The sequence below is a fragment of the Phalangium opilio genome, unplaced genomic scaffold (genome assembly GCF_054372755.1).
Source record: "Phalangium opilio isolate 3A_F unplaced genomic scaffold, DU_Popi_V2 ptg000082l_1, whole genome shotgun sequence".
NCBI lineage: Eukaryota > Metazoa > Arthropoda > Arachnida > Opiliones > Phalangiidae > Phalangium > Phalangium opilio.
The window spans coordinates 9,933,558-9,954,550 of NW_028324189.1; the positions used below are offsets into that span (position 1 = coordinate 9,933,558).

The 20,993-nt window shown below is 35.0% G+C and overlaps 2 long non-coding RNA genes across 2 annotated transcripts in view; both read right to left on the minus strand.

Annotated features, from left to right (window-relative positions):
- LOC149651494 (uncharacterized) overlaps positions 1-6,849 on the minus strand; it is a 52,481-nt gene extending 45,632 nt beyond the window's left edge. The window contains exon 1 of the long non-coding RNA XR_016371243.1: positions 6,537-6,849. This is a non-coding gene — a long non-coding RNA (uncharacterized LOC149651494). The remainder of the gene's footprint in view (positions 1-6,536) is intronic.
- A 2,847-nt stretch (positions 6,850-9,696) lies between these two features.
- LOC149651495 (uncharacterized) lies at positions 9,697-20,989 on the minus strand. The gene is made up of 3 exons (XR_016371246.1): positions 20,516-20,989; positions 20,173-20,422; positions 9,697-10,332 (listed from the first exon to the last, which is right to left on the minus strand). It is a non-coding gene; the product is annotated as an uncharacterized LOC149651495 (long non-coding RNA).
- Positions 20,990-20,993: the final 4 nt, after the last annotated feature.

The following is a 20,993-nucleotide window of genomic DNA, read 5'->3' on the forward strand; positions in this document are numbered from 1 at the left end:
ATGTTGTTAATTCTGTATAGTTCAGGGTTTTGGCGCATTCTTCTTTATTCAAACGCGTGCTTTTACACATTTTTTTTCTCGCGCCCACGCGTTTTTATTTGCGAATCCAATCTTTAACACGCATCCATTCATTTTTCATTTTCGTTTACATTTCGTTTTGTTGAACTAATCGCCTTTTTCGTGGCCCGCCTACTTCCCTCGAGTATACTTGACTTAAGGGATTTATTTTCGCATTAGGATATGTATATACATATACATATCGCCTGCATATCGTGTGTGGATTACTTTCTTTTTTTGGCATGCAAGGAGGCGTACGTCATTTAATTTACTGCGTGTCGTAGTGTTCTGTTATTGTATGCACAGACTTGCATGGGTTTGCTTGATATCCGACCTGACTTTTGTGTTTGTTTCAAAAATGTTATTCGTTTTTGTGTGTGTTTGTCTGTTGGTTCTACATGAAAACAAATATTGTCTTAATGTATTATAGACCTTGCAACACTTGGATCAAAGAGAATATACCAAGAGGAGCTGAAAGTCTAGCCTTTCACAGGGGTTTTGAAAAGCCCGGCCACTGTTTTGGAGTATAACTAGATCCGGTTTTTGTTGATTGGCTAAGAAGCGACGCCTTTTATTGGTTAAATTATATCGGCTGCTTATTTTTGGTGGTGGTAAAGCCTGGGTTGATCTCTGGGTTGTACCTTGACGTAATTTTTAAGTAGACGACATGGTCACGTGAACAACCGAAACTAGTTTCTCCAAATTCATAGCCGGTCCTATATTTACAAAGTTTCTGCTCCTCTTGGTATATTCTCTTTGCTGGATGCATTAATTTGAATTTTTGGTACAATTACAACCGTTAATTTTCTATAGAAATAGAAACCTTTCAGTTAGGCGAGTGGTACGTCAGACCCTCCTGGCAGCCATCTTGGTGGGTTTCAGCCTATACCTTCCGCATTCAACTCACCAATATGGCCGTTATAGTTATCTCAAAAATCTTAGCTACTCCCATAACCGAAAGCTCGTTTACAATAAGAGTTTTATCAAATAATTCCCATACACTTGACCATCGCATCATCCAACATTAATTTTAAAGAATTCCTCCAGTAAGTAAAAGTGGTTGTAAATTTAAAATTTGGCCAAGTTTCTCTGTCCTGATTAATATTAATATTAAGGCCCATAGCTATACCAGGGAACTATATCTTCAGATAAAAGGAACGAGTAAACTTCCCAGGTCGATCGCCATGAGGCAGTTTAGTTTCCCCTCTCATAAGTCATAGGGGAAAGGAGATCTCAGAGCTCGAGGCTAGGACTATATCACCTCACGCGAAATTTCCGTCATTCACGTGGTGTCAATGCGGGATTTGTAACCAGCGACGGATGGATTCGAGTTAAAGAGAATTTATTCCTTCCGTCTGTGGTTCCCTGGCTAGATACAGTGTTCTTTAGCTTATAGGCACGCATATTGGCGGCCTATTGTCTGCAGTTGAGAAATTTTGAGAGTCACGACATGGATGTACCGCATCAAAAAACATATATATATATAGGCAAGCTCAATCTTTTATACCATCCCCCAAAGTCTAGGATGTACATTGGCGCCCCTTAAAAAACCCAAGCTCCAATCCCTCTGGCTTATACATTGCCAACGATCATGGTTCAACCATCTACCCCTCAAAAAAGGTGCAGGTATGAATCTATTCAAGGTTACCCATAGTTTTGTAAGATTGCCTTCGGTGGTCTAAAGACACATTTTCCCCGTAATTTTCAACTGGTATCATAACTTCATAAGATATATTCCATAAGTTTGTCACTGGTTAATGAGAGCTTGTGACGTAGGTGGAGCGTCATAGACTCTCGTAAAGCGACGCCTGGTGAGGCGCTGTCAAAGACTTAGTAGTTCAGACTAAATAGGAAGATGGAAGTCCTGCAAAATTAACCGAGTGTAGTCATTCAATTCTCGCTTGTCGTTCTCCCTCGAACTAGCTCGAGCTGTAAATAAGTCTCTAGCATTACGAAGTATGGGTAGTGTCATACTTATGGAACATATATTATAAACCTATGGTGGTAATGGTAAATAAAACGAAGTAAAAAAATCATTCGAAAACGTTTTTATTGAAACACGCACTTTTAATGGTCTGATAGAACTTAGTGAATTTATAATTATTATTATTTACCATTTCGCCATTATAAACAATAACTTTATTTAGCACCTGGTAAATACCTTGCACTTAGGCCTTAAAATACAAAGTTAATCCGTTGAGCAATTAAGAGATTAAACGAGTCAGAGTTGAAGATTGTGTTTTGAGTTTAGAAAATAGTTGGGATTTCATCAGAATCCACAATTTATTCTAACATAATCTACCATCATTTTTAATCCTGATAACCATGGGTCTTCTTTATTCATATTAAGACGAAGATAATTCAATATTCTTGGAGACAATTAAACCTATTCTTCTCTTGAAAGATTTTAGTATAAACCTCACGTACTAGGGCATCCTTAAAAGTTTTATTCTCGAGGCGCTTTGCTAATACTCGAGCACCAAAAACGCCAAGCGAAAGTTCTCCCTCATGCTAGCCCGGATAGGGATGGTTGCAATGCGCCGTTTTTTCTGTTTTTTTTTATTCCTTTCAAATTTTTTTTTTGGAATTTTTTTTATCCCATGGAAACTGAGGGTATTTTCAAAACCCCGCCTACTCGTAGTCCGGGTTCTAGACTTGTAGTTGGAGGGTTAGAGCCAATTGGACCAACCAGACCAGCTTAAACCACGTCCATGTACGACCCGCGAGTAGCGGAGAGTTTAGAAAGATCGATCAATGTTCGGAGAAATCCTCTCTCTCCTCTCGGAGAAGGAAGATTCACCCTGAGAGAGAAAAGCTTAGCTTCCCCCCTATAAACCTTCTCTCCAGTTGCCATGGCAACGAACCTTTTAGGGTGTATTTATGGAAAAGCTTACTAGATACAGTATGTGAACGGGTAAAAGGAAGAAGGACCTTTTTGGCGGGAGAGACGAGGAGGCTCGAAGAAGAGAAATTCTCTGGCGCTAAAATTGCTGTTATAGCCAAATTAAAACAATTTGTTGGGATATGTTTTGCAACCCCTATCATTCTCATTGTTTTTATTATCTGAGGGTTGTGTTTTGGGGGTTGTAACCGTTAATTTTATGGTCGGTTTGATGCTCTTGACGTTTTTGACCTTTTAAATTTATTACGTTGCTTTTGGATAGGTTGAACATAAATCCAGATACGGTATGAATTTGGGTGAAAAGTCGGTAAATACTTTATCTCAGGTGAGGTCTTGAGGTTGGTGAAAAGTCATAGATACCTTGGCAATTTTTATCTCAGATAATTCGACGTTTTTTCATCTCAGATAAAGTGTCAAGGTGTTAAAGTTTGTCAATTTTAATCTCAGATAATTCAGCAAGGGTTCAATTTGGTTACTTCTTATATCAGATAAGTCGACGAGTGTTCAAAATGGCTGAACTTTTATCTCAGATAATTTGTCAAGGTGTTAAAGTTTGTGAATTTTTATAACAGATAATTCAGCAAGGGTTCGAAATTGGTAACTTTTTATTTATCAGATAAGTTGACGAGGGTTCAAAATTTTTAAAATTTTATCTCAGATAATTCAGGGAGGTTTCAAAATTGGTAAACTTACATCTCAGATAATTCAGGGAGGTTTCAAAATTGGTAAACTCTTATCTCAGATAATCCAGGGTGGTTTCAAAACTGGTAAATCTCAGATAATTAAGCTTGGATTCGAAAATTTGCCGAAATGTTCTTACAGATAATTCATCAGCAAGGGTTTAAAATGGGTGAATTTCATAGATGCTTAGATAACTTGCCAATGGTTTCAAAAAATTAAAGTTGGCGTGTACTTGTTGTAGTACTAGACACCTGAGAAAATGACATACCGCTGCAGACAACCGCTAGACTTAGATTTACCTATGCAGTATATTGAGCTGGGGTTATTTGGGACAGCGTTTAAAATATAATCGAACTAATCCTTTGTGGGTATGTCGAAAATCTTACGTATCTCGACGTACAGAGTCATTAATTACGACCTTCCTTTCATGAAAAATATTTCTATTTCGCGGCGGTGAATCCTTTTTAAAGATATACAACTACTTTCGCAACTGGAGGGCGCGTCTTGGCTCACGTAAAAGGAAGAAATTTTTTTAAAAAATTAACTTCTTATCTAGAGAAAGTATCAAAAAAAAAGGAGAATTTTTAAAACTTAACAAATATTTAAGAAAGAGGCACGGGTTAGATTTATTGTTTTCTTGGCGTGTTTGGTAGTTAAATCTACAACTTGACTGAGAAAAACTAGAATGAAAGTTAATTCCGAAACATTTCCAGAAATACAACTACCCCCATGTTTAAGTTTGCAATGTAGGCCTAGATTTTGAATTAAGTTCTCTATACAAAATGAGACGCCAACGGGGTCATGGACTCTCAGGACGTCAAAAGTTTTAAATGATAATTTTTTTATGTTAAATAAGAGTTCATCTTTTCCCGCTTAATTTTCAAATGAAAAATATCTATTTTCTCTTAATTCCATTTTCTACAAAATCAAAGCTTAAGAATCATTTTTAAATTCTGTATTAATTTATTTGGAAATAAAGCAATTTTTTATAACAAAAATTTCCGTATTTAATTCATTTTTTAATCATCGCCTCGTTTTTTACGCTCGTTTTGAATAAAATGATAAAAAAATTAATAGCATCGGTTTAAGATGAGTCATGCGCATGACACAAGTTGTAAGCTCATTTCTTAGTGGGTCGCGACCATGGCAAGTTAGCGGAGCGTATTAAACCCTAGTTTTCGATTTAATTTAAACGATTTAAGCGCGTAGTTAGTGAAATTAGTTTAAGTTTAAATATGGAATTAAAACCTTGAAATATTTTAAATTTGAGAATTCTTTGTCGTTTTGTACGTGAAAGGTATGACCATTTTAAGACACGCCATTTAATCAACTGATTTACTCTAATTTTAAGCCTAATTTTGTTGCTCGTAATAGCAGATCGACACCGGAAATACTCGTAACACCAACTGGGAAAGGACCCTAAAATAACAACAACCATGGACAACTTCCGTTTCAAGGAATCTGTACTTGAGGTAAAGGAAATTACAAGTGTCTTCGATCGTTACATCAAACACAGTGAGTACATTTCTAATATTTAAATCTCTCCGCGACATCTTCGAAGTACCGTACCTCGACTCCACGAGTACACATTATTGTACTTAAAGAAATATGAATCTCTCGGCATTGGAAAGGGGATAAAAAAAAACTTAAGAGCCTAAATGCGTTTGCGTTTGCCGGGGGCGAAATATTTCAAAACTAAACTAAAGAAAGGAAAAAAAGCACCTTTTTTCTGTATACAACTATACATTATCTTAAGGAAAAAGGCCCGAAGTTAACTTCTAGCCAAGGCTTAACTATACAAGTACGTAGGCCCGGGCAACCATCATTATAGTCCACTCCGCTGTCGGGTAAAAAGTAGTCATTAAAATCCCATTTCGGAGTAGTATCTTTTTACTCCGTGCCACTCCAGGAACACTTTGGAGTAAGTTGCGCTAGCTCCAACGGAAGACTCTGCTATACTCCGCTCTGTCTGTAATGACCGTGCACGTATGGGAACCCGAGTACAAACATGCACTTTCCCGTCATACACTAGACGTGGCGGCGGGAGGGGTATCCGGCCGGCCATGCAATGGTGTTTGGCCTATTTTAGCTTTGATTAGGATTGTGTCCTTTAGATATAGGGGAGTTTGGAAGCGATATCGAATTTGGTGGGGTTTTTTATTGATCATAATAAGATATCCTGTTGATCAGGGCCGTTAGACGTCATAGGACTGTGGTTGTTTTAGATACCAAAGACCTCGCTTTCTGAACCTTTAATTATTTGTTGTCAATTAGTGCAATTGTTAAATTATGATATAAATTCTGGCCTTTGAATTGCCGAGCAAGGGTATAGCTTAGTCGAGGGGGTAGACACTTGAGAACTCAGGTGTACAATACAATCCAGAGAGTCTACCCCCTCGAGCTTAGTATTTAAAAGTAATTCGAAATTTTATACCACGGTTTAAAGGCCCAGTTTAAATGAGAATATGTATTTTTTCTGGTATATCAAGGCCACTTTAATTTTAATTTACGGTTTAAAGCTAAGACGCTAGAGGGTGCTGGGAGATGCATTATACCCATGCGCTTGCATGGCAAATTATTACAGGTAATCTTTAGAAATACAAAGTGCGTGGTTAAATTCAATTTCTGATAACGATTCGTATCGGATTTTTTTTTAGTTAAACCATTAGTAAATTTACAAAATCCACCCCTTGTCGTTTAAAAAAAACACATACAAATGTTCTTTATTATTTCCAAATTAAGTTTCTCTTTAAAATACTCGTCTACAAGTTAATAGTTAACATCCTTGAAATTACATAATGACGCATTACCATAAGGATAAAAAAAATAAACATTATAAACTCTTAACCATGAACTTAAACCTCTAGGTTTAAAAATTACCTCTTAAAATACTTACATGTTAAACTTAACAAACCCACGTTCACGTTCACAACCTGATTTTTTAAAAAAAGCGCGCCTTATTCCAATTCGCGCCAAATTCCACGTGAATACAACAAACTGAATGCACGTGCGACCGGAGTTATAACTTTCCAATCACAACAACAACACACACCATAACCAAATCGCGCGCGCGCTATTTTTGGTAATGCAAAATTTTCCCGCGTAATATCCAAATTGATTCGAGTTACGTTACAATATTACATCTGATCAGTTCTGAGACTCCACTAGAAGTAAATTCATATTTGGTTGGGTAGGGACCTTTTACGTGTGGAATAAAAAATAAAGTATTTTTTCTTCTTACATATATGATTTCCAAATTAGGGGGGCTCGTGTGGTAAAGCTATAATCTTAAGCAAAAATTCGATATGATAATACTGCAAATTGAGAAGCACTTGAATATAGCTCCCAAGAACTGCAGCTAGATAATTTTATATTCCCCCTGTCTGACTATAAACCGATAGATACGAGTCTCTTTCAACTCCAATTAGACCTGGAAAAACTCTGTTATTTGCTACATAAGACTGCTGGCTGGCTATCTGCGTGGCATGCTATCTTCAGATATAGAGAATTCTATCTGGAAATTTGGAAAATGATGCGTATTACTGATGGGGTCGAATCAAATTGGCCACCAAAGACCATGGTTAGATCATGGTCGTTTTATCTATAGAGGTCATAGCCGACTCTTATCTATCTCTCCCATGTAAAAATTTAGTCAGAAGCTGTAAACTTTGAAGGAGCAAAGTTTGACCAAGTACCAAGTTTTGTCTGTAGCATGGACCATCTCTGGGTGTAATTCATGATGATTTCATCATATATGAAGAAAGACTATACTTTTTGCAATAATTTATTACGTATTTTTTTATAATTATATATTAAGTATTATATTTTGAATTATTTATATACTTCAGAATTTTATGTTTTTTTTTAACTTCAAACTAAATAATTTAGAAAAGTTAGATGGCGGGTGTCTACAACTGTCCATAGTTGTTAGCATAAGTTTATAAGATATGTTCCATAAGTATGTCACTACCCATACTTCGTAATGTTAGAGGCTTAATGAGAGCTAGTTCAAGAACGACGTGAGAATTGACTACACTCGGTTTTGCAGTCCATACTCCTCTTAAGCCTTTGACAGCTCCTGACCAGGCGTCGCTTTACTAGAATCTATGACGTTTCAACTACGTCACTTCATGACAAGCTCTCATTAACGACTGACACACTTATGGAACATATCTTATAAACTTATGTTGTTAGCTAAGAGAAAATTTCCCTACAAACGCTATAGGACCATGTAGATAAAAGGACCATGGTTATATCATGGCATGCACGAATTATTTTACGAGGGGAAAATTGCCGCATTTTCATACTCTATGGTTTTTGATGTGAGATCTTAAAGAGCGCGTTAAGATGTATCTTTCTGAACATAGTAATGAACGATACACTTATCTCTTAGAAAGTGTGCAAGGTTATCGCTATTTATACGTATACTTCAAACCTCGGAATGAGTAGGCCTAGCCAACTTCTCGAATGGATTAAAGACACTTTAAAAATGAACCATTTTAAAAGGCAAAGAATATTCTCAGCGCGTGCGAGCGCTTTCATTTTACAAAAGAAATATTAATAAATCTTATTTTGAATTTATTTTTTATTTTTGCGAAATTATTATTGAATAAATTGCTTGAGGACTTGCAAACTTACTCTCTGCGCAATTTGGCACCCTTGTATCTTTAAATTGGTTTCAAATTATTCATTCTAATCTCGTAGCAGTTGTAGAAATATTGCTTTTTTAACCAAAAAACGTCGCGGCCTAAAAAGTTGTTTCAAAATCCTGCATGGCCGCATTCGATTTTAAAAATGTAGGAACTAAAATTTCAAAAGTAAAGAACATTTTTCTAATCAGCCACGATCTGTTTGTTAACTAGAAGTCCATTAATATTGGTGTAAAAATTACATATCTCTTGAAAGTTACAAGATTATGGAGTGGGCCTTAATTTTCTTTTTAGCATTTTCGTTTATTTTTTTCATCAAGCAGTGAACTTTTGGTAGTACATTGAAATCTATCTTCTAACCTTCCAAAGAAATGATGTAGTATATTTATGCGCATAAGTAAATAAGGGGGAAAACGCAAAAGTGCGCTGGCCCCGTCTCCTTAATTTCCAAGAGCAGTTAGCAACGATTATCGACTTGCTCATCTTTTTACCAATGGGGTATTTAATTTTTCGGGTCTTTTAGGTATTAGTGTATAGTTCTAATATTATTTTATTAAGGTATTGAAGAAGTTGCATTATTTTTTTTTCCTTTTTTTCAAGGCGCTAGATGTCGTTTTTCGTGCAACGCTAAAGGCGGGGCAATATGTTTTTGAAGACTGTTAAAAGTTATTAGTAGTTTAGTCAGGTTTTTATTTTTCTAAGCACGTTTTAGGGGAAGGGGGAGCTAAACCTAAACTACAGGCAGCAAAAGCTATATTATTTTGTAGAAAACGCTCCTAGGTAAGCCTTGGCTCATGTGCTTATCGTGAAAGAACGAATACCACTGCGGGAGTTAGAGAAGGAAAAAAAAATACTTATAAGTTTGTTTCGAATGCACGTGATCGGATTACCAGAAGATTCCCCTCTAATGGCGACGCCTCTTTTCGTCTCTTGTTTATATGTGTATGTATATGCCTATACTTTAGAGAACAAAAAAAAAATCCGAATCTATGCAAAGGCTTAATGAAATGGCGAAATTTTTATGCATGCACTGTATAAAAAAATCTTTGTTGAAAGATAAGTATGAAATATTTACTTACTTACTACGAATGCAAGCTCTGTCATTTTCCAAGATGGCGTCGAAACATTAGTATGCTTGTTTGTTTTTGTTAACGTAATTAGCGCCACTTTCCCCAAACATCTGCTTAACATAGTGTGAAATTGTGCTAATTACATGATCAACCCTAAGTCCTAAGTTAAAATTATTTTAATAATATTAGACAATTGATACAAGAAATTCGTACATTTTATTACACCCTTAAAACGTACATAGGTAATGCACTTCTGTTATTTTGGAAATCAAGCTGTCTTAAGAATAGAATTTTTATTCTTAATTATTCCCAAGGATATCTAGTGAAAGACAAAATATTTGTGGCTAATTTTTATTATTCAATCGGCATTTCGAGACCAAAATCATTTATTCCAAACATAAACCTAATCTCTGTTTATAAATTTAAAAATTCCATCAGGATTTTGATTTTGACCAAACCATCTTGTTTCGTATAGCAAAAGGGGCCGCGTTAGTAAAGGTTATTGAATTCGTAAATCGTAATTCAGGAAGAATTTAAACATCGATTGAAAAGCTTGCCTTAATTTAAAGATTTGGTTTTGTCAGGAGGAGCCCGAGGGCCTGCAAATTAAATGTCGCCAAGAGATTCTATAATAACTTATTTTCTATATAACTTTTTTTTTATTCTTCTCATCTATGACATTTAATTTTTTAGCTACGTGGGTGATTTTATAATAACAAACGTAGCTTAGTAAAACTGAGTTTTGGGTGGCCTTGGGTCTCTGTGGAGCTTGGGCACGCGAAAAAATATTTTGGTGAGGAACTGTTTTGCAGCTTGTATTGGAAGAGAAATATTTCGTACAAATATTGTATTGCGTTCGTTCACTTCGGTTTTTGTAACGGAGGGAAATTCTTGGCTTATCTTATACCTCCACCATCGGTAGCTGTGATCTAAGGAAGATGGCAATTTGGCGGTGGCCTGTTTTAAGTCAAATCTGCAAATTAAAATAATATGTTATTAATACTGCTACAACAACTGAATGCTTGTTTCAATTATTAGTCATTTAAATGGGTAATTCAATCGCTGTCTCCCATACACACGTAGATATTAAGAAATAACTTTTGTTAATCTTGTAATTCGATACATTTGTTACAAATTCTGCAATCCTATTTATTATTCTTTTAAGTTTAGTATATCAACCAAATATTTTATTTTACAAAATCATTAATGAAGTTTAAAAAATGCTTATCAATTAGTCAAAGTAAGATAGACTGGTGTGTGATCACCTTTATTAAAGTTGATTCGTGCTCTAATCATACATAAGTCGAATTGAAAGTGTCTTTAATCGATAAATTAACAAATAATTCCAACAAAACGTGTTCATGTCATGTAAAGTGCGCCTAAAAGTACATGGAGGGTTAAGGTAAAACACATTTTTCAAGTGCTTTATTCACATAATTCGCCTTATACATGCCACTATAGCTAATGTCTACGCGGGTCGAAATCCGGGCGTTACCATTTTCCATGGAATACGTAAGTGATTGAATACGCCAAGCGAGAGAGGGATAAAGCTAAGCCTAACTCGGGCCTAACGCTGCTTGCAACCCCCCCCCTTCCCTGTTCCCTTACGTCGTTCATATAATCACTACCTGTCCAAACTGATTTATACACACAAATTTCGTTAGGAACTGAGATTTGCTGGGCAAAAATCGTTGAAGGCGACCCCAAGTAGGGTATAGGCAAATGCGGGGGTGGATGTAGGCTTCATCCGTTGCTCTAGAACCAATAAAGATGAAGCTACGGAACATGAGATATCATTTCTTAATCCCTGCCTTTTTACTTATTAGTTCAGTATCAGAGAACGAAATAGCTTTGGCGCGATGGCAGTATTCTTTTTGTAAAGTGTATATTTGAGTATCTTTGTGTTCATCCCAGATGAAAAATTCTCTGAATTTAACGTTATTTTAGGGTTTATTTTAAATATGGGGTTAACCTTTTTTAGAACTGAATTCTGGATATGATAAAGACGAACAAAGGGGTTTAACTCGCAGAGTTCTGTAGTGTTAAAGTGTATTTTATACTGGATTGTTATGAAAAATTCAACTTGAGATGAAAGTATATATACATTTTTTTGTTTTATTTTTTTTAGTCGCCCTAGTTCCAAGTATAGAAGGAACTATAGATCAATCTGCCCACCCATTCGATCGGAGAAATTTTTGGTACTGAGTTACTCTGGGTTTATGGGAATGGATTTAGTAGGTAACCCCTTAGGTTCGATAGTAGTGTCAAGTAATACGGGATAAAAATATGAGATAGCCCCATCACTGCATGAACGGTAATGCTTCAAATCATTCTTATTTTTCTTTTTTGAAGAATAGTTTTTGATTCTGTCTAATGACGCACCATTATGGCACCTCCTAGCATCATGCCCCCACTCTCTCTTTAGTCCAAGGAATTCTGGGAAAAAATATAGGGGAGGGATTGAAGATGAACGAGCTGTTAAGAATGAAAACCATTCTGAATTTATCTTTGCTTTTCATTCGATCTGAAATCATTTTTCTCATTGAATGGATGGAGTTTTTGCTCTATATATTGGGCCTAATTAAAGGGACAGTAACACCTTTAAATTATCGAATTTTTTTCCATTTATGACGTCATACGCCAAACTTTGACGTCACTAGAATTAAATACTGAACTTGGTTAAGATTTGGGGACTCGCCACTATTGTAATATTGTAAGAAGATAACTACAATAACTTTTAGTTATTTTTTTATGCCAAAACTGCAGTTTCATTTAAATAAATAGGTAACCCATGGCAAGGCTTAGCAAAAAGCAATCACTCCACCGTTTTTGAGGTTAAATTCTAGCTGCCACAAAATTCACACGATATAGCGCCTATTAGTTCAAGGTTTAACGCGTTCAAATTAAACTTAAACTTTCTTTTTATTTTGACTAATCGCTATTTCTTTGGTTAATTAATTCCACTTTGTTTCCTCAAAGTTTACCATAGCGGCCCCCCTTAGGCATTATTGGCACCGGCTAAATCCAGGAAATAAATATAAAATTTACAATCACAAACCTGAATTGTACTAAAAACTAAAAAAAAAAATTAATTCCTATAACCAAAAACCAAGATCATAAATCAAAAAAGAAATAAAAGAAAAACTCTGAACAGTTCTCAGCCTAATTTATAATATAAAATTAAATTCAAAAATTTGCATATTTATGTAGTTAAGAATAATAGGTCCGATTCGAACCTAATCCATCATAACTTTGAAGGGTATAGAGCCCAATTTTTTTCGTCACAATCAAGATATGGTTTATGTACAGTCATTCAGTAGAAATTTGCATGTATAGAAATTGAAATTAGCCCCCCAAAAGGCGCGAAATGTAGATTTAATTAAACGTTTGAATTAATAATGTACTCTTAAACGCTAAGAAGAAACGCCAGGCTTAGAGAATTAGGATTGTTATATATATATATGTAAATAAAGGCGCGAAAAGTTTCGAGCGATCGATATGTATATGGATATTTTGGCGGGAAACCTTTCCAGTTGCGTTTTGCCTAGTAGTGGCACTCCGTATTATTATCACGTTGGAAGATACGTCAGGCTGCCATTAGCACTTTAAAAAAGTTTTCTCTTCGCTCTGTTACGATTCTAATGCCGTAGCGCCATCACGTGCACAAAATCGAAACTAAAAATGAAGCTCGAATTTCCGGGGCAATTTTTTATACGCGTATAATTGGTAGATATATCGTAATGAATAATTAATTCAGTAAAGCTTAAGCATGGACACGCCCGCTGTCATCTGATTAACTATTAATCAAAAATATCTAGATTGAACCCTAAGGGAGAAACAAAAAAAGAAATTGGAACGCCTTTTGGGCGGAATAGATTTCATAAGGTCCAATTCAAAAAAAGAAGGGGGTAAAAATTGTCGTATTTTATACAATTTTTAATTGATTTTATTAATGAATAATCCAAAGGGTTATAAAAGCCAAAAGTTCTTGATATGAAAAATTTCTTCAGAATTGAATTTCTTTAATTATCTAGCGGCTTTTATTGATCCACCTGGGTAATAAAAAAAATGGGGGGGGGGGATGTAGATAGATAACGATTGTTAGTTTTAGGTTCATCAAAAATGAAATATGATATACCGGCCAATAGTTATCATTATCTATTGTTTTTACCGAAAATAAAAGACTCGGAGAGATTTCAGCTGCCCCCGCTTTTATATTTTTAAGCTTTTTTTTTTAGTTTTTATTTTAAATCGATGAAACAAAAGTAGATAAGTCGTGAAAGTTATCTTGTAGATTTGTTTTATATCTGTATACTTTTAATGCAGATATATTATGCTTCTGCTTGTAGAGTAAAAGTCTAATAGAGAATTTTAATTAAATTATATTATATTAAAATAATTATATTATTGTTTGCGACTTCATAGGTTGATTATTTTTATATAGTTTTAGTTCAAATGCGGCGATATTTTCAACGTAGGTTACGTAGACATTGCGCGAGAGATGGTTAAATTTTGGTGTCAAATGGTGCTGGTTTTGGTGTAAATTTACTATTTACTAAAGTATTTGAGCTGACAAATGTTTACTAACTTGTAAATTATATTTCAGGTCGGGATAACTTAAGTATTTATTGTCTAAATGATTTGAATATTTTAGTATAGGTAAAGAACACTATGCGTAACATATGGCTAAATTTTGGTGTCAATTTGTGCAGATCTTGGTGTAGTTTTGGTGTAAATTCGAAACTTTCAACGCATGATGTACCCCTGTAAAAATGTTTCCCCTGTCGCACTTCGCTTCTCAGGGTGAAGCCACCCACCATGCGTTATTGAAAAGTAAACAGTAAACCTAGTTGAAATAATTTAGTTTAAAACATAAATAGATATCACGTGTTTTCATTTTGATCTTTGATTGGTCATGCGTTGAAATGTTTTAACTCGTCCTGTTCCCCCCCCCCCCCGGGGGTCCCCCATCAGTCGCGGAATGGAATCAAAATTCTCCGAAAAACGTCTTTGGGGGTGTTTCAAAAATTTGGAATGAAAAATATAAGACGTATAAAAAACTATTTTTAAATGACCATAATTAGATTAAATGGTCTCACGCCGAAGTCCTCGAAATATCGTCTCTGAATTTTAATGACCTTTAATTAAAGATGTGCTTTAAGCGACGAGTACATTCAACTTCGCCGTATCATTTTACTTAATGCGTATAAAATAGATGAATTTGTATATCTCTAACCTACCCTTTTAACTAAAAAGAAGTAGCTTAAACCGGAAAAATATTTAAATATAATATAGATTAGCTTTTACATCATCGTTTAGTCCAACTTGATTAATCTTAGGGATTAAAAATTAAATTTACCTCAAGTTATTTATTTATTTATTTCAAAATATAAATTATTAAAATATACTTTATATTTCATTTTCGACACCTAAATTACAACCTTTCCAATACCACTAAATCAACCTGATTTTAGTTTCAAATAATATGAATTATTTTAATTAATTGCCAATTAAAAAAATAGATTTACCGCAATTTATTTATTTACAACCTTTCCGATACCACTTAATCAACCTGATTTTAATTTCAAATAATATGAATTTTTTTAATTAATTGTCAAAATACATTTTCGATCATTTTCATAATATTTTTCTTTACTCTTAATTAACGGAGATTAATTAAACCCAGAGGTTTATGTATTTATTTAGTAATTTACCTTCCTTAATAACAACCCGGAGAATTGACGCTTAATATTGGGAATGTTGTAATATATAATTAAAAAATGCACGAATGTCTTTAACGTTGTAGATTTATTAACTATATATTTTAGCAATTTCTTTTATTTGTTATTTAAATAATCAAGGTTCGCGAGTTTAAAAGATTCCCTGTGTCGTTTCTACATTTATATTTTTTCATTTGGTTCAGTGATTAGCCCCTCGAAGTTTATATCAATTATTTTTTAGGCCTAATAGCGCGCCTATATTCTGAACTCATCCACTTTGGATTATTATCTATTTGAAATTCCGTACATACATTTTTCCTAAGCCTAACGTTATTATCTCGCACGGTAATTTGTAATTTCCGGAACAAAGCTATAGTGTTTTTTTTTATTCTAGTAAATAGGCATATTTCGAAAGTTACTGTAGGCTTAGGAACGGAGAACGAGCGGGAAAATGGTCTATTTCGTACACTTATAGAGCTCAGTATAAGCTATCCATCATTGCGCAGGGGTTTGTAGTATACCAGACTAAAGCTCCGCCTAAGAACGATTATACTGTCAGTTTTTGGAGTGTTTTATGTAGTAATAACTACACCCCCTTTATATATAATGTAATATAATATAATAACCCCAAAATGCATCGGATTAAGTATATGGATGGATATGTTGGCTAGATCCGCTAAGACTTGGCGAGCCTTAAACGGTTTTGCGTTTGTTTATAAGCGACATTTGGGGTTTTGTTTAAATGATTTCCTTATGGGTTAAGCTTACTTTATTGTTTTACCTTTGACCCCAAAGGACTTTTATAGGATAGTTTCCGTAGAGTAATATTTTTATCAACTTTAATTTTGGAATTATATTTTCTTATTAAATTAGAATTAAGTGAAGATATCTTAATTATTCGAGCCTTGATTATTATAACCAAGAAGTTATATCTAGTTTACTAGGGAGAAGAGATAAATTTGCGACATTTCTAGCTTTATCTCCAGTCCAAACGTATAGTAGGTCCGGAGTTAATCCCCGCCTCTAAATTACAACCAGAATCTCATTGGTTCTCGAGAACTCACGTCAGCGCAACGCCAATGACGAAAATTACGTATTTTCCAACTGAGGAGAGGCGATATAGCCCTGTCTACTTTTACGTCCCCCCTTGTATTTTGAAAGGGGGACTAGGACTATGGCGCGCGAATCCCTAGTAAACTAGATATCGCTTCTTGTTCTAACTCTAAGTATTTAGCATCGTTAGAATGGGAATAAATAGGGCTCTCAAAAATTTCCTTGTCCCTAGATAGCTCTTGTAAAATTAGATTGGGATGGAGTTCAATTTAATTAAACTTTAAGATTTGATTACTCAAGTAACTTGATCGCTATAGAGAAATTACTTCAAATCATTACGTCACAAATAACATAACAAACAAAACCTCAAAGATGGCATAATCTTACCCAGTTTCTTGTAAACGTGATGGTGCGTGAGTCATCGGTAACTATAAATCTACGGTATCAAACTCTACATGCGCGCAGTAGCTGTGTCTCTTAATTACCATTAATATTATTAACTCGTCCCATTAATTTTCCATCAAGCGGATACATTCATCCTCCAGCTTTCGTAAAAGAAAACGCGTACCAACCCAAAAAGAAGGCGTTGAAATAGAAAATTCTACGAAATTCGAAACCCACTGTGAGGCTTTAGAGTTCGATGTATACAGACAGATATCAAATACATGTATATTAAAAAAAAAATTAAACTATATCCCTCCCATTTCAACCAAGGCTTAACGAAAGAAGTCTATACTACGTAGTTCATTATAAAAATACAAATTTAACTAACGTGTAATTAGGAAAAGGGTCATATTGGTACGATGTTGAAAAGAAAACCAGTTTTATATAGTCTATTTTATAGACCGGTATATACGATATTATATTGAGAACAGGACATTTTAGTCTTATCTGTAAATTATAATGCGTGAGATTCGACGCTGAATTGATTAGGTTATAAATTCATCAAAATATATTTATGCAAATTTAATTATTTTAACTGTTTAACATAAACGTTTCACATTTAATTTAATTGAGTGATTATCTGGCACGAGTTTTTGTTAATTTGAAATACGCTATTTATTACCCTCGAGGGGTACATATATTAACGCCAATTTTGATATTAACATCTTTATAGCTGATTGTATACTCCAATCAAAATTTCACATAAGGTGTTTTACATTACCTTAGACTGTTATTTATTTATTTTTTCTCTAGATATTGGCTATTTTAGGCTTCAAAATTATATCAGGAAAATGGTGCGCGAATTTTGGACGCCTTTCCCATATTTCACAAGGGTGAAAGTGGCCAATAACTTACATCGTGGTCAATTTTTCCTTCAATAAAATTTGAGTACAGAAAAATGTCTCAAAAAAAATTCGCGAAATTCCAACATAAATTAATAAATAATTGGGACTGTTTCCTATTTCACATCTGGAAAAATATCCACTACGTCCAATATAACTCTGAGTCTGAAAAATGAACTCAAATTGACCCAATTAAGAAAAGGGCCATATTTTCAAAGTTCCTTTACGTTTGGTCAACTCTGTTCGAATTATTGAACAGTCTAGCAAATTATTTGAACCAATTTATCATCGAATAAAGTCAGCGTCCTCGGTTTTAAAAGGGAAATAGATAATTATCCTAACGTCTTGTAGACAATCGGTTAAATTTCTAAGAAATAATGAAAATAAAAACTCTGTCTAGCTCAATAAGATTGTTAGTGAAAAAGGTCCATTACATAACCACCTCCCCCAGAGCCAAACCAGAGTCGAGTTTAATTACTATCATTCGACTTAATTGTTTTTTATTTCAAAATTAATCCATATATATTTAGAAGGCTTTAACTTATAGACGCCGGCCGGCCGACCGACCGACCGACGGACCACAATATTTTAATGGTTTATCCGATTAATTAGCGACAATGTACCACCGTAACGTCAACAAATAATTCTCTCCATCAAACGAATAAATCCCACTTAAATTTTAATTGACTTTCATTCTAATTTCTTCCTCTTATGATTAAAATAAGCTCAGACAGTGAGTCGGACACTTTTCTCTAGAAATTTCCCATTGTCTTAAAAAGTTAAAATATTAAGTATAATCCATCATTTCATAAAAAAAGCCGATTTTGAAGTTAAACCACCTGCAACACTAAATTGTATTTGTGCCCAACTGTATATGCCATATCAGTTTGATGTTGTTTTTATAGAAAGTAACCATTTTATACTTTAAATTCAATAAAACACTGTTTAATTAGGGATTAATGGTAAGGGGTTCTTGGACCCAACTCCGAAGAACTGAACCAAACCAAACCACTTAATTTCCCTAGTGTTACTGATATCAACCATGTTGCAGTTTAATTAAACAAATTGGAAAATTAATAAATTGTGACTATGGAACAAACATAACATTCAATCGTTAAAATTAAATTTCTTTTTTTTTTCGTAACGATGTTATGATGTTAAATTTTAGGTGATATCATAAGTTCATAAGATATGTTCACCATAAGTTTTTCACTGGCTACAAAATGGAGCTTATCATGAAGTGAATGAGGTAGGTCATAGATTCGAGGTAAAGCGATGTAAGCCTGGTGAGGCGCTGTCAAAGGCTAAGTAATTCAGACTAAATAGGAAGATGGACTGCAAAATTAACCGAATGTAGACATGCAATTCTCGCTTGTCGTTCTCGAACTAGCTCGAGCTGTAAGTCTAAGACTAGCATTACGAATTATAGGAAGTGTCATACTTATGGAATGAACATATAAACATATGGTGCTATACTATTCCTTTAAGAATGATTTGTAACATTTTCCCATGGCCAGTGATTGTTGACGGCATGAAAAAGCCCCCCTAGAAAAAATGTGCAAAATATCCCGAATTCTTTTGATTATACACGCAAAAGTCGTGATTCCGTCTGATATCCTTATAAATTAATGCCTTCGTTTGGCACGCAGTCTCAGTATACCTGACTGGCGCCAGAAACCGGCGTTGTTTATCAATATAAAACAATATAAAGTAATTCGGGGAATATAATAGGCTTTAATAGCTAAGCCTCGGTTTATATAAAACGGTACCCATGCTCCATACTCCAACGGGGGCAATCACGCGCTTAGCTTCGAGTACACACCACTTTTTTCATAATATAATCAGTCATTCCATACCCGGTAGTTAGGCCTAATATCTCGCGCGACCCCGACTGGCCGGCCGGCGTTTGTCTAGGTCTCTAGTCTGCCCCAACTAAAGATGATCCACCATGCCATAGGCTATGAACTATAGTTGGGACCTTTCAGTTGGCGCCAACCTTCTGGTCATGGGCGATTTTCTATATAGAAATGATCATGTGAACCATCGCGGCAAACAATGATGTGTATATATATATTTGACCTTACAGCGCCAGTTTACCTAATGGCTTTGTTTTGTTTTTATACCAGATACCAATTTTTCATCTCAAACTATTGTTTTAAGATATAAGGGGGGGGGGATCGATGGAGTTCAAGGGTTGAATTTAGTTCTGATTAATATCATATCATGTTATGGTTGGTTGAATAGGTTTGAATTTAACCTTCGCAATGTAATATTACGCTGAAGAGATTTTTTTTTAAAAAAAACAAAGCTATTTTAGAATCAATGTTTCAATTTAGTTCTCTCGTTGCTAATCAGTTCAGTTTTGTTAAGCCTAATTTAAAAGAAATAAAATTTAGGCTTAGAGTTGTATAACAACTCGGAAGAAAATAATTAAGGCCGTTTCGTAACGTTTCACGCTACCTTTTGAACTGCGTGTAGATAAATGAGACATTTTTAACCCCTCTAGTCGTAAAATTAAAATTTATCTATTTGTAAACGACATAAACCCCTCTTCAACTTGACTGCTTAATCCTGATAGCTTTAAAAGATGTAATTTACGAGTTAGTTTAGCGCGCCAAGAAAACCATGCGTTAAAATATACAGTTTTCTCTTCATCTCTCTCTCTGTTTAAGAAAATAGCGCTCAGCGTCTCTAAATAGACCCCCCCCTCTAACTTAAACGGTGCACTAAAAGTCGTAATCACGAAAAACAAACCATTTTTCGCCCCTTGATCCCTAAGATGCGCGGTCGGTCTCCGGAGGATTACGAGTTTTTGGCTCCGATGATCTTCATCCTCATCATCCATTCGTCCCTGGAGTTCACTCCTGAGCGAGCGCCGACCACAACCGGCAATTGTATATAAGAAGTTAACTTTTAACGAATATAAAAGGTTGCGTGGAGACAGAGGCCCCCTGTCGGCGTCTAACGGAAGCTTTGACGCCAATCTGTAATTCCGGAAAGGTCCCTAGACCATAGATATTAGAATTATCAGACAGTTTTCAATAAAGTGAAACCAAGAGAGTTTGCATCTTTTGAAATATTTCTGGGGAATGTTTACCTATGGTTTACTGGTCTCTTCTCGTGTTTTAATTTCAAGGGGTCGTCTGTTAAACACACCAAACATAACGTTGTCCCTTAGAGCAAAGAACCTCGCCCTGTTCAAGTGCTACATCAAGTGCCCCTTTCTAATTTTTTGAGTAAAACTTGACCCAACTGTACTCAGTTTTATAAGGCTTTCTAATGTCTATGCTTCATCTCCCTTGGTCTTGACAAAAAAATGGAAATGTTACTTTTTTTCGTAGTTTGCCAATTATAAAAGTTATCCCCGTCGCCGCGTAACGAGCGTCTTTCTAACTTCTCTGTCCGACCTAGTGGCGTCTTTGAATCGCCGGGATCGGACCATCATCCGAATTCTATCCCTCCTCTTTTTTTTTCCCTGCATGCCTCGCGCCCCTAAAGATGTCCTCGGAAAGTTTTTTTTCGGAAGCCCAACAATGATTAATCACTATCCACCGTAAACGTTTTTAAATTGGCTC